The following is a 13057-nucleotide window of genomic DNA, read 5'->3' on the forward strand; positions in this document are numbered from 1 at the left end:
AATTTTAAAATGGACCACATAGAAAATTGTCTCTGTAACAAAGAATGTAAATTTACCTCGGAACCCTCTCGGAGGTATATTTTTCTATTTTTGAATATTTAATGGTGGACAAAGGTATGATCCGTAAAATCTTAAAGTGTCAATGTCATGTCTTAGCTTTTAACAGATTATTTCTTCGCTTATAAAAGACGAAATGCGACCTGTCGGGAGAGAATGGTGTTTTTCTGATAGTGTGTGGATATCAGTGAGCCGGCAACAGTAGGCATTGCCCTCTCACAACGTCTATTTCGCACTAATCTCCGTGTGGAGGTGCGGGAGAGAATTTCATTCGCCCTTCAAGATCGGCCTGAATGACGATAACGTGTAATTACGCTCCTCTGCCCTGGTAGCCGTGCAACCCACCCATTTTCGTCTTACACCCCGACCTTCATTTTCTCTCCAAACGGTGCGTTTAGGAACGATGCGATTGAAAGGATAGGCTCTTTTGCGGACCGCAGGGAGTTCCTGAATTTTTTCCTCCTCCTCTCGTTTACCGGGCGTGGTGCGATGGGGAAGTCGAATGATAGGTTTAGGAGGGATGTGAAGGGAAAGTAGGGAAAGGTAATAGTGAGCAAGACCTGTGTGCCACCCTCTATTTATTTCCCATTTAATTTTTCCGGCTGGGGAAGGAGTTTTGAGATGGTTTAGATTTGGTCGCCCAAAATTTCAGAGGATAACCGCAGGGTTTTTATTTCTGAATCGGGGCATTGGGGTAGCAGAAGATTGCTGGGTGAGATTTTAAGAAGCGAAGAAACTGTCAACCACTCTTTTGACCGTTTCCTTTCCCAAATGCCTTTCAGAAGCCGTTATGAACCCTCTCTTAAGTACGCAAACATACCCTCAGGGTTTTGTATGCCAAGTGGCTTGTGTTGACTGCTAGGAATTCTCATCATAATTTAGGTGATTGTGGAAAGTTAAGTTCCCAAATTAGTGTACTTTTTTAAACCATGCTAATTTTACTCTTTGTTTCCTTTTGGGGCTATGAATACTTCTATTTCATCTAATTTCTTCTACCTACGGTTAACCGTCCTGCATGCCTCATTCTACCTTCTTATACCAGTTAAAGACTGTGCTCGCAGAATCCATGAGTAGATCTCCTTCTTTTTTTACTCGGGGGAGTCCGTTTCTATTCTGATAGTGAATTGGCAAAACTTATTCTCGGTTCTATTCATTCGGGGGCATTGTCATTGTCGATCCTTGATGTTCCTCTGAATTCCTCGAATAGCCCATTTGTTGCGCTTTATATGGTATAATCTAGATGATATCCTTTTTAATTAATTTCACATTGGTCATTTGCTTGTCTTATCATTTTCATACTTGAAATCAATTTATGGACCTCGTCTAAGTTAAAAAGTATTTACAATAATGTTAAATATTTTTGTGGTAGAATTAGGAAATATTTTTATTGTGGAAGACGACAGACAGCTCTTAAAACTCTTATGCAAGAGAGTTGTATTTTATAGATTGTCTTTTGTTCTAATATTGATGAAAATAACAGAAATTCTGATTTGAGGTCAATGAAAGAGATTTATCTGAATGCCTGTAGTGCTTGTAGTTGGTTGAAACTGAAATCTATTATTATTTTCTTCGTGATTTTCCTAATCATGTGTTCCACTTCTGCAGGTGTAGTGTACTCGCCTGTGTAGGTGTTCGTGAAAATGAGATACGTGGGAGTCATGGTATTTTCACTGCTAACATTCTCCATTAATTCGCTTTCGGAACAGCGAATATAATTTACTCATATTTTATTGTAGAGTAATGAGTTATGGCAGTATTATTTCATACGGGGAAATGTTATTGCTGTAAATTTATTTTTTATGTGATGTTATCTTTTAAGAAGCTTATGTCTAGTAAGTCGTAACATCGCTGTTGTAATACTTGCGTTTCTATTTATTGAATATCCTATTTATACGCCACATGGGCTGCTACTCCGATATCGCTACCAACTTATCGTCGCCTAATGTCAGAGAGAATGTGTTTGGCTGTCAGATACCCCAAGGCTAACGTTCCATTAGATATCGCTTGCAGTGGATGACTTTTGATCTTAAATTTTAGTTCATTGGTTGATCCAAAAATTGATGTGGAGCATGGCTAGGAGTTATGCTCATGTTTCTGCTTCCTTCTCTTTGATATTTTCATTTTATCATCGGCCTCATTCAAGCTTAATGTATTTAATATATTCAGCATCAATTTGTATGGATCCATGACTGATTTAATAAATAAACTCTGTACAGGATAAATCTACACCTGCTCCAAATGTTGCCTCAAACTCTTACCTCCATTATTCCCTCGATGACGCATTTTTAACCTTCATAATCGGTATCCAGATATAAAGGCAAGGTGTGTCTAATTATTTCAGCTATTTTAGCAAAAACATTATGGAAGCGGCTATATATCTGTAGATACTTATATTTTAGAGGTTGAAATGTCAGAGCCTTGTCATCATCAGTTGGCCTAAATTTTTAAGCCTGTCGTTACCTTCCAGCGCCTTTCATCTCTACTCTAGCATCGGCCCCCCGTCCCCTCGAATCCCACTACCCTTCTAATATCGCATCATCCCCGTTTTTCTGCGGATCGCTTCGCCGACACCTTTTCCCACAATCGGTCTCCTCCCACTCGGGTCGCACTCATCCACCCGCTCTCAAACAACCACCTTGCGGCCGCAGATTAAATGCGGTTGCTTTATGCGGGCGTTTTATAACCATAACCACGCCGTGTACCGACTTAATGAACATCTAGTAAGCTTATACTTTCACTTCGTCCTTCCTCCCTCGCATTGACTCCCCGACTCCACTTCCTCCCCGGAGAACCAGCGTCATAAGCCCCCCGCCGCCCGCACCCGACTCCCCCACCTCCTTAATAATCCCACCCTCTCGACGCATTTCCATGAGCTCTCCTGCTCGCCTCCCTTTATTCAGTGTTATTTTGTTTTAATAAAATCACAAGTGCGCCATTTTTATAGTATCCAGGCTTGGGAATTGGTTTTCGTCCTTTTAATTGAGGATACGTGGCGAAAATTATCTCCCCAAAATATCTGTTCACACGCATAGGTGTGTGAATGAGGTGGCTGTCCGAAATAGTATTTCCTTTGGTAGTTTGCACGCAACTTCTCCTTCTCTATACTTTTTTTATATATTTAATTTCTTCTAATCGATTAAGTAACCAGGTGCGTTTGTGTGAGGAGAAATTTGGGATAATTATTTCCGTTTTTGATCGGTGGCAGGTGATCGGCCAATGAATGTGTTTTTAATGAGTACGTTCACCATTTTGGGTGTTGCTGTCAAATCTTAAGAAATAAAGTCGGTTATCATTCAATTACTTCATTATTTGATGGGTTGTTCTTATGAATTTGCTGTGCATGAATGGGTCAATAAGATAATGTTTTTTGTTATTATTACCATTCTTCATATCTTCAATTGGTGTGTATTTGAGTTAAACTCACATTTACTCCCGACAGTTTCTTCTATTTGTATTATCGATCATTTTGCTGGAGTTATAAACGTAATTTTTTTATATGGTATCCTCAAACTTCTAAACTGTCTTCTTGAAAACGTTCATTTTTATTTTACTCTAGCGAGATAACATTTTAGTTTTTGGTTCTCAACCCGAAATACTTGTATGGACACATATGAAACTTTCAACGTGTCTTGCACAACGTAACGATTTTATCTCATCCATTTGGTATTAAATATAATTTCTAGTTTCCACATGTATAGGAAATACCAAAAAATGGCAATGACGCTCTATAAGAGTGTGGTATTGCTAATGTATTCCGTTGTGGGAATATACTTCCCATTCACATAATTTGTGATGCTAAATGCATAAAATATCCTCCTGAGTCCGTAAGGACACTTTGATAGGTATAGTAGTCATTTTATAAAATCTTTAAAGATAGAAAAGAAATCTGAAAATAACACGTAGTCTCCAAGGTCGTGTGTAACTGAGCGTAATACTTAAGCTGATAGGACTCTGATTCTAGCTACTCCGTATACCAAGGTAATTATAGCTTTGCAACGTTGAAGATAACATTTCCTAGTGGAACTAATTTAATTGGTAATACTTTATGACATAAGAATAAAGTCAGCTCTTCTTTGTTGCAGTTTTTCTGGCTTCTCTATAACGAAGCTCGTTAGTATATGTGCTCATCTTATCTCCTCTGCCATATCTTGTCTTTTACTCAGGAAAATCAACAAAGAGACTCTTTCCTCATTGTATTCAATCTCTTTTTTTATTGTGGCACCCTCGGGTGTATTCCCGAACGAATGAAGTCGGCCTGTTGTCAAGAATTCCCTCCTCGGCTTTCTTGCGTGAACGTGTCCATCGAAAACGATTTGCTACATCTGCGGACATCCCGCCGATTCCTTTCGTGGCGTGTCAGTGCTACTCATCGTCGCACGAGGCGTCGATGTCAAGGGAGCATTTGGGCCAGTTGTGTCAACATTTCGGCGCTCGATAAAAAAGCTCCTTCTTTTCTTCCTTTGTCGGCTCCCCTCAGACGAAGCCGCCAATCCACCCCTCGCTCTCCCTTAAGTCCACCCCTTGCCTTGCCATTCTTCTCCGTCCAACTTCCATGAAAGAAGAAGAAAGAAAGAAAAAATAATTTCCTCCGATCTTTATCACTCGGCAGAAAAACTTGTTTCAAATTGAGGATGATTTAGAAAGGAATAAATGAAAGGAGGAAAAAAATATATTCCCCAATTACTGAGCGTACTACAAGTTTTTAACTTCAGGTCTTCCTTTATCGTCCCCATGTTTTTTTTACTCAACTTGCTCCAAATAAGCCTTGGTGTTTCTCCGTACTCGATTGTTATCGGAGAAAATAATCCGAGGGAATATTCTGTTCTTTTTCTTTGTTTTTTTTTTTCTTTCTCAGATAATGCTCTTAAAAGCTCCCTCTTAAGCTTTATAATTTGTTGCCTTCATTGTATTGTAGTTGTCTCTTTTACTTTACCATGCGGGTGATTCCGCTCTATGTTTGATCGTTGGTTGAAGGAAAATCTTCTGATGTTCCTCTTTTATCTTTTTCATGTCCTGGCTCCTGCTTTGCTGTTCCCGATTCGCGTCGCAGTACGTGAGTATTCATTACATTTTAAACGCATGTTATTTCCTCTCTACAAAATTGAGCGTGGAATCAGAGGCTTCTGCTCTATCTGTTGGCATAGCTCGATTTGTTTGAGTATGCTCCCAAGGTATGTGAAAATGATTGTTTATTTGCTGTCCTTTTGCGCTAGGTAGATAAGTAGTTGCTTATCATGCCTTCGAATTTCGTAATACAACACACATTTTGTATTTACTTCTACCTTTGACTCTCTATTTTTCTTGTTTCCACGTATCTAGAAAATGCGAAAAAATGGAAATGGCGCTCTAAAAGTATGGTATAGCTAAAACATTCCATTGTGGGAATATACTTCCCATTCAGATAATTTGTGAATGGGAGATATATTCCCCATATAATATGTGAATGCATAAAATCCTCCTGAGTCCGTATGAACACTTCGGAAGGTGTAGCAGACATTTTATATAATGTTTAAAGATAGATAAGAAAGCTGAAAACAACAAGTAGTCACCAAGGTTGTGTGTAACTGAGCGTTATACTTAAGGTGATTGGACTCAGATTCTAGCTACTCCGTATACCAAGGTAATTATTAATCTGCAACGTTGGAGATTATATTCCGTAGTGGAACTAATTTAATTGGTAATACTTTATGACGTAAGAATAAAGTCAGCTCTTCCTTGTTGCAGTTAGACTGGCTTCTCTTTAACGAAGCTCGTTAGTGTTTGTGCTCATCTTATCACCTGTGCCATATCTTGTCTTTTACTCAGGAAATTCAGCTAAGAAGGGTTTGGAGGGAGGCGTCACATTGAGTCGCCGCTGGTGCGCTTCTTTTTCCCCCCGGAACCTCATTTTTTTATTTCTAAATGAATACCTTATGTTACTTTTAAAAAGTGATTCAATTTCTATTATTTTGAATTGCAAGTAAAAGAAACGTTATCATTTATTTCGCCATTTGAGTGTACGTGTAGAGTTAAAATACGATGCATAAACCACCAGATGCCAATTAAATGTAGAATGAACTTAAGGTATCTATTATTATTAATTACTCGAAACCAATATTTTTTGTGGTAAGGGATTGCCTGTAGGACTAATTAATTTTTAAATCTTAAACTTCTCAATTATGGGTTTTATATTGCCTTTGTGGTATTAATCCTCGTTTATATAAAATTTCCTAAGGTTTATTTAATTATTGAAGATTTAATTTTTGAATTTACATTACCTTGTTTTTCCCTATAAATCTCCATTCACATTGATATATCTCCATATAAACTTATTCTTAGATTCTCCAACCTTTTGAAAACACCGCTGCCACGGCATTTTCGATGGTGTGCAGGTACCTAATTGCTGCCTCTTTTGAATTATAAAATAAAATAGCCATGAATAATTCCGGTCCATCCTTATCCCCTCGTCCTTCGGAGCCTATTCCATTGATTTATTTGGATGCGGTAAATCAGGAAGCCTCCCTTTAAGGGGAGGAGTGAGCCACCTCTCAAAGACGCGAACAAAGACTTCCTTCCCATCCCCTATTGACCTTTACGCTCCCCCGTCTTCTTTTGTTCTCCTTTTTCTTTCCTATCCCCCTCCCCTTTCCTCCGTATGTGTACCGTGTGCTCGTTTCCGCTCTCAATATCCCCTTCCCTCACCTTTGTCGGTCTCCTCTTTCTCCTCCACCAAACTTCCCTCCACCATACCCTTCACATCCATGCGCACCGATGGTGAAGGAAACATCCATCTACTCAAAGGGATGTATAAAAGGGTTAGGACTCTGTATGTGATGTGGGATATAGGTGGCGTTAAAGCATGAGAGGGGGTTGGTAGAGAGGGGTCACATTCGGTCGCCGCTGGTGCGCTTCTTTTTCCCCCCGGCACCTCACCGTCCATCTCCCGCCATTTCCCATCCTCCCCTCTCGGACTTCTGACCCGCACCGCCGACACGGTCAGGTGAGAAACCCCATCACGTCACCCTGCCCTTCCGAACATCCCCCATCCTCCCCCATCATCCGGCCAAGCGTCTATCGTCTCTCTTCGGTCCTTTCTTCCCCCCACCCCACCCCTCTTACAGAACGGGTCGGGAATAAATATATGCGGTTGACTCCTGGGGCACCGTTTCATTGATGCGACTCCTTTTTATCGTTTGAGGTGTGCCGACCAGCACGGATGAAGTGAGCCTCGAATTATTAAGTCGATAATGGGTGAATCACCCTCTCCCTATTTGGCCGTCGTTTCTTTTTTAATAGTTGCCGTTTCGAATTTGATATAATTGATTTCTTACTGACAGATTCTATTAGACAGGTGTCTATATCGATGAGTTCTCGAACGCCAAATGAGTGGCTGCGGGTAATTTCTTGGAATTAATTTGGCCAATGTCCTTGTTATTTCAGGTGGGGTCGGGTAATGGGTTGATACATTAAGAACCTCTATTTTTTTTATCCAAATTCTATTATAAAAATTTATTAATATACCTTTTCTGCGACGATGGGCATAGGTTGCTTACCGTGTTACTTTTCAATGATAATTTGTGGCACCTACTCTTATGAAAGGTAAACTCTGTAAAATGGAGTGGTAGTCGGCTTACACCTTGCACGAGATGAGCCAAAGCCATATTGGGTCTTCCTCACTTGGCTGATGGAAATGTATGTTGATAAAGAAAATGTAGGAAGTATGTAAGTGCAGTGATTTTTCAAGCATTTAAGCCTTCGTAAAGGATTTCAGTTATTGTCGGAATTGCTATCCAGTCCTTATTATATGACCTGAGGAATACATTGTCTAACTTTCATACATATCCTTACATTGAAATGAAGCGCTTTGTTTATAGGCCCTTATCATGTGAAATTTCTTGACTATATTGAAAAGTATCGTCATTACATTTTGTTGCTGTTTTATGGAACGAGAGGCCATTATTATCGATGGCATTTCTTTACATCTTATCGTATGTTAGTGCAAGTTATCTTTACATAAAGTGGTCATTCGCGGAGCTGTAGAAAGGGGAATTTGAATACCTTTAAATGCAGTAGATAATATTGTGACAAGAACGAATTAGCATTATCAGTCACTTGACTTGAACTGTTGAATCAAATAAATCATAAGTATGGAATGCGGTATGCTCAAGGTAGAATAGAGGGACTAGATATGGTATATACTTACAAGCTGAAAAGTCCATATCTTCTTCAATTTACTCAGCAAGCGTAAACGTATTCTTCATAACTTGTTATTTCAAAGATATTGTTAACCTTTCGTGTACTGTATTCTATCGGGAAGATCGTCTACTTTGTCGTCTTCATCACATCTTTCATCTCTATTGCAGATGCTTTATTTTTTGTTATAATTACGTCGTCATGTTGGCGTTGGCCTGTTTCAAAACAGTTTCTTTCAGATTTCCGGCTGAAAGGTAAAAAAAACCGTAATAATGAAAACAATGGAGAAATTCCGCTTTTGCCTCGCCGGATGCCCTTGCATTTATGCAACGGGTATTGGTATATCGTATTTTCGATGAAGTAGAGCCCCTTTATTATTACTATTACTATTTACCGACCTATATTTTCATTGAAAGAATATAGGGCAGGAGAATATAATATGTGATAATAAAGGGTAATATTCAGTTTGGTTTAGGTAAAGAAATATAGCTTCATGCTTTCCTAAGAGTTTAGCGTGTTGAAATGTATTGCGCTCTGCATCCAGATTTTGAGTGCTGATTCACTCAATTATGTTTCCGTGATTAATATTTATGTTTTCATTAAAATTTATTTTATGATAATCTGGAAATATATGATGCATGAAGAGTCGCTTTCGTCATTCCTTGTGCTCCTCGTGGAAGTAACTCCTTATACTGGTAGTACCTACTGCTTATCCTACATTCAAAATTACGAGTCACATAAGCATGGCAAGAGCAGAAACGAAGAAAATGTACGGCTTCCAATAAATGAGTGGAATTATATGGTGTTCGTTTTGTTTTATTATCGACTTAATCGAGTATTATGAGACGATATTTTTCATAGTTACGTTTATTTTTGTTAATATTGTTGACAAATATTTCATGATTGCAAATTGTTTCACGTATCTCCCTTCCTTTTGGCGACCCGTGATTTTAATTAATTTCAGAATGGAGGAAGAGGTTAGGTATTGAAAAAGATGGCGAGAAAGGATATTTTGAATGAGATTAACTTGTTTTATGTTGATATGAAGACTTTTGAAGACATGAGTTTGGAATTTATATTCCCTAAATAACGGTGAAACAAGAGCGGAGTTTCTAATAGTTGTGGGGCTATTTTATAGTGATGGAGGACCCATTATTTATAATTGATGATTTATAGCTGTCGTGTGGAGCTATGCTCCATCTACTAGAAGTGGAAGCCTTTTAGCTCTCATGTGTTTTCTTATACTGAATATCAGTCGCTTTCAAGTCAGCTCATTGTTACCTGAGAAATAGGCAGTCTCTCCTCCGGAATAAAGTCTTCTTCCGTCATCTTGTCGGCTCTTTTGTCACCGTTCTTTGCTTTCTACGGACAGCTTGAGTATCCAGAGTGACGTGGCGAGTCACTTTTTATCACGGCTCCGTGGAGTCTCGGCCAGTACAATGCATTATATCCGTGCTGAGGAATATCAAGTTTTTTTTCCATTTTCTTAGAATTCAATGAAATTTTTGAAAAAGAACACCACCACATTTTTTTCCTTACCACTCAGTGCAAGGCATGAAATATGACTGAATTTTTTCTTTTCTTTGTGGAGAATACTCATTAATAGAAATAATTATAACCGGAAAGGCTACTGTGAAACGTAGTTTCGGAATAAAATGCCCCTAACCTATCGGAGATAGAGAGAGATCTTCAGCTGCCTTATCTTCATTTTTGCGCCTATTTGTGTCGCACATTTTAATTTAATTGGCTTTGAAAACGCCAGAAGGCGTGATCAGAAAATTTTAATTGTTTTGTTGGATCCGAAACCTTTAGGAAATAACGAGGTCATTCCGCAATCCGCAATTTTCGTCATTATTTCGCACGCCCGGAAAATTAACGAACCAATACGGATTAGCTGTGCTCATCTGAACTTTTCGGCCGTTGGAGTTGCTTTTGTTGCAGTTGCAGGCGCTTCAATTGCTCACCAAATTGTGTAGTTTTGCATTTGCGTGTAAGATCAGTGGACTGAGTGAGATGTCTAAAATAGAAATATATATAAATATTTAACAGTGGATTGAATTAGAGAACCTTAATTAATTAGATAGTATCCATTGGAAATTATGCGGTGAATTCCACCTTAGTATTTTTACCTTCTTTCTGGTTCATGCATAGCGTTAGCCCCACTTGGGCGCGTCATCAATAGAATGTGTGCACATATTATAATATTTTCTTGCCTGCCAAGCACTTTGCACTGTTGAGTGACCGTGAATAGATCTATTTTCTAAGGTAGCTAATACATGATAGGGAAAATATTGAAATCGGGAACCGTGATAAACAATTACATTAAGAAGGAAGTGTTCATATGTATGTCTCATTGTCTTTTCTTTTTTCCCCTGAAACTGGGCTATATACCCAGTTCACTGCCCCTGCCAGGAACAGCATAGTCGGGCGTTGTAAGCATGTGTAAATGTTGACATGCATGAGTTTTTTCATGTGGATAAGTGATTGGAGGTATGTCCAATGTGGCTGAATGAAGGACAAAAATTGGGGCAAAAATTAATAAATGCATGTATCAAATACGTGTAGGAAACTCCCCACAATCTTCTTTTCCGACAAAAACAATCTTTATTCTCATTCGTATGCATTGACAGCCCCCTACGGGATATAACGTATTCCAGTATCCCCAATTGTTCAATTGAGATATGCCAATGCTGAGTGTTAATTTAATAATTCAATAGATGGATAATGATTGGAGGGACGTCAGTATTGCTGAAAACATTAAACAAAAATTAAGCATAAAAATATGGGGACATTAAGATTACGCTTCACTCCCGCTTGATCGATCAATTTTTCATGACAAATTGTTAGTTTAAAACGTAATACTTACACCATGAAATTTTGTGAATTTATTAATTATACTTAGCATACGGTTTTATCGCAAAATTTGAAAATATTCCTCATTGTTTTCTTGGATGATTTTTTTTATTTGAGAAACAGGTAAATATTGAAAAGGTTCCTCTATTTATGAATTCAATATTTCAAGTTGATGACGTTCGTTTTGCACGAGTAATTCCTATAAGTATATAGTACAAAATAGAACCAGTAGAGAGGAGGTGATGCGTCCTCTTTAGAACCATTATTTCATCTAATTTTCTTTCGTGAACTTTCGCTACAGTCTTCTCACCTTCGTCGTCGTCGTAGAAACCCGGCCTCAGGCCCAGCTGTACTCGTGGGCTGCTCCGTCCGTGAACGGTTTGTCCCAGGCCCCTTTACCTGTTCCCGTGCCCCCCCCCCCCCCCCCCCCCCCCGCTCGAGGGCGGAATGAGAAATTTTGATCGAGTCGAGTTGATTGGGCGTGAGGGGTTCCCTTCCCGGGCGAGGGAAGTTGGCTCCTCTCCGTGAGGGCAGATTGGATGGACTGGTCGCGTCGCCGGAGGTGGCGGTCCGTGAGGGACATCTGTCGCAATGGACGTGCTGAGAGGACCTTCCCCGAAATCCCTCCAGCCAGCCCTCCTCCTCCTCCTGCAGCTGCCCTCCCTCCCAGTGGTTTGCTGCGAACGGGGAAGGAGAGTGTCGTGTCCGAAAACGGCGTTTCGTGGTTTGACGTCATCCAGAAGAGACTATCTGTTGATGCATCCCCTGCACTGACGTGAAAATTGGGGACGTCTTGTTATTGAATTCATTCCCCTAAGCGATCTGAATGGAGATTCCGAAAAGTGTCGAAATTCGAATGTGAATTCATACTCCCGTGATGCAGTTTTCTCCTCTTTTGATCACATTTTTGCCTCAGGTCTTATACATTTAATATTCTTTCCTCGCCTCTTTTACCTTTTATTCTCCCAGTATTCTACGTGGCCATTTGCATATTCTTTTTATTTTCTCACTAACACCAGGCAATCATTTCGATTTCGATCGACAAGGATGATTGTAACGTAGGTGGGGCTCTCTGATGCACCAATAATTCCCACGAACATATCAGGCAGGACATTGTGTACTTGTACTCTCGTTTGCGCCGAAAGTTGATGACTTATGATAATTCAATGAAATAGAGAGCAATCAATACTTTATTTAACCCTTTAGTGTATGCTACTTTAATTGAAATTATATTGTTATAAGTTCGTATTTACGTTCATTCTATCCCTATTTATTTGATAAGCATTAAAATTTGTGCTGTCGTAAGGTTTAAATTTTCCTCCTACAATTATGTTGACCGCGTTTCACTATTTGGGCGTGAGAATTTAACGTGCTTCTTTTTAATGCTGCGTTTAAACATACCTTCATAATTACGCTTGTATAACAATTCTCATTTCCTCTATAATTTTTTTGATTACTACTCTGAGGCGAATTTATCGTTCACAAGATGATACTTAAAAGGCCGACGCTTTGTAAACTTAGCGTGTGTGTTTTGTTACAAGGAAGCTGATTTGTATACCCTGCCGTTGAATATGAAAAACGCACGCTATCGGCTGAGATAAATCGACGATAATGCACGGATGTAATTATCGTGTATTCTTTAATGTGACGACTGTAATCTATATGAGATCTTTAGGCACTATTATAATAACTGGTTGGATGCCTTTCGTATTTCCTCCGAAAAAAAAAGATACGTGTGTGTATAGCGTTTTACCTTTTACTCCTTTCGTGCAGACTTTCTTTCCTTTGTTTCAGGCATTTTTCCCCTCTGGTCTTATCTCTCACGCCGTCGCTTAAAATTCTCACCGTTAATACTTAGGTACTTCATCCATTATGGTTATCTATGGCATACTCTCTTCCACTTTTAAGTTACACGGCCCTTGCCTCTTGGCGTTTTTGCCTCGTCTATCATTTCTTTTCCTTAAATGTACTCGAT

Source organism: Ischnura elegans, chromosome 1, assembly GCF_921293095.1.
Source record: "Ischnura elegans chromosome 1, ioIscEleg1.1, whole genome shotgun sequence".
NCBI classification, from domain to species: domain Eukaryota; kingdom Metazoa; phylum Arthropoda; class Insecta; order Odonata; family Coenagrionidae; genus Ischnura; species Ischnura elegans.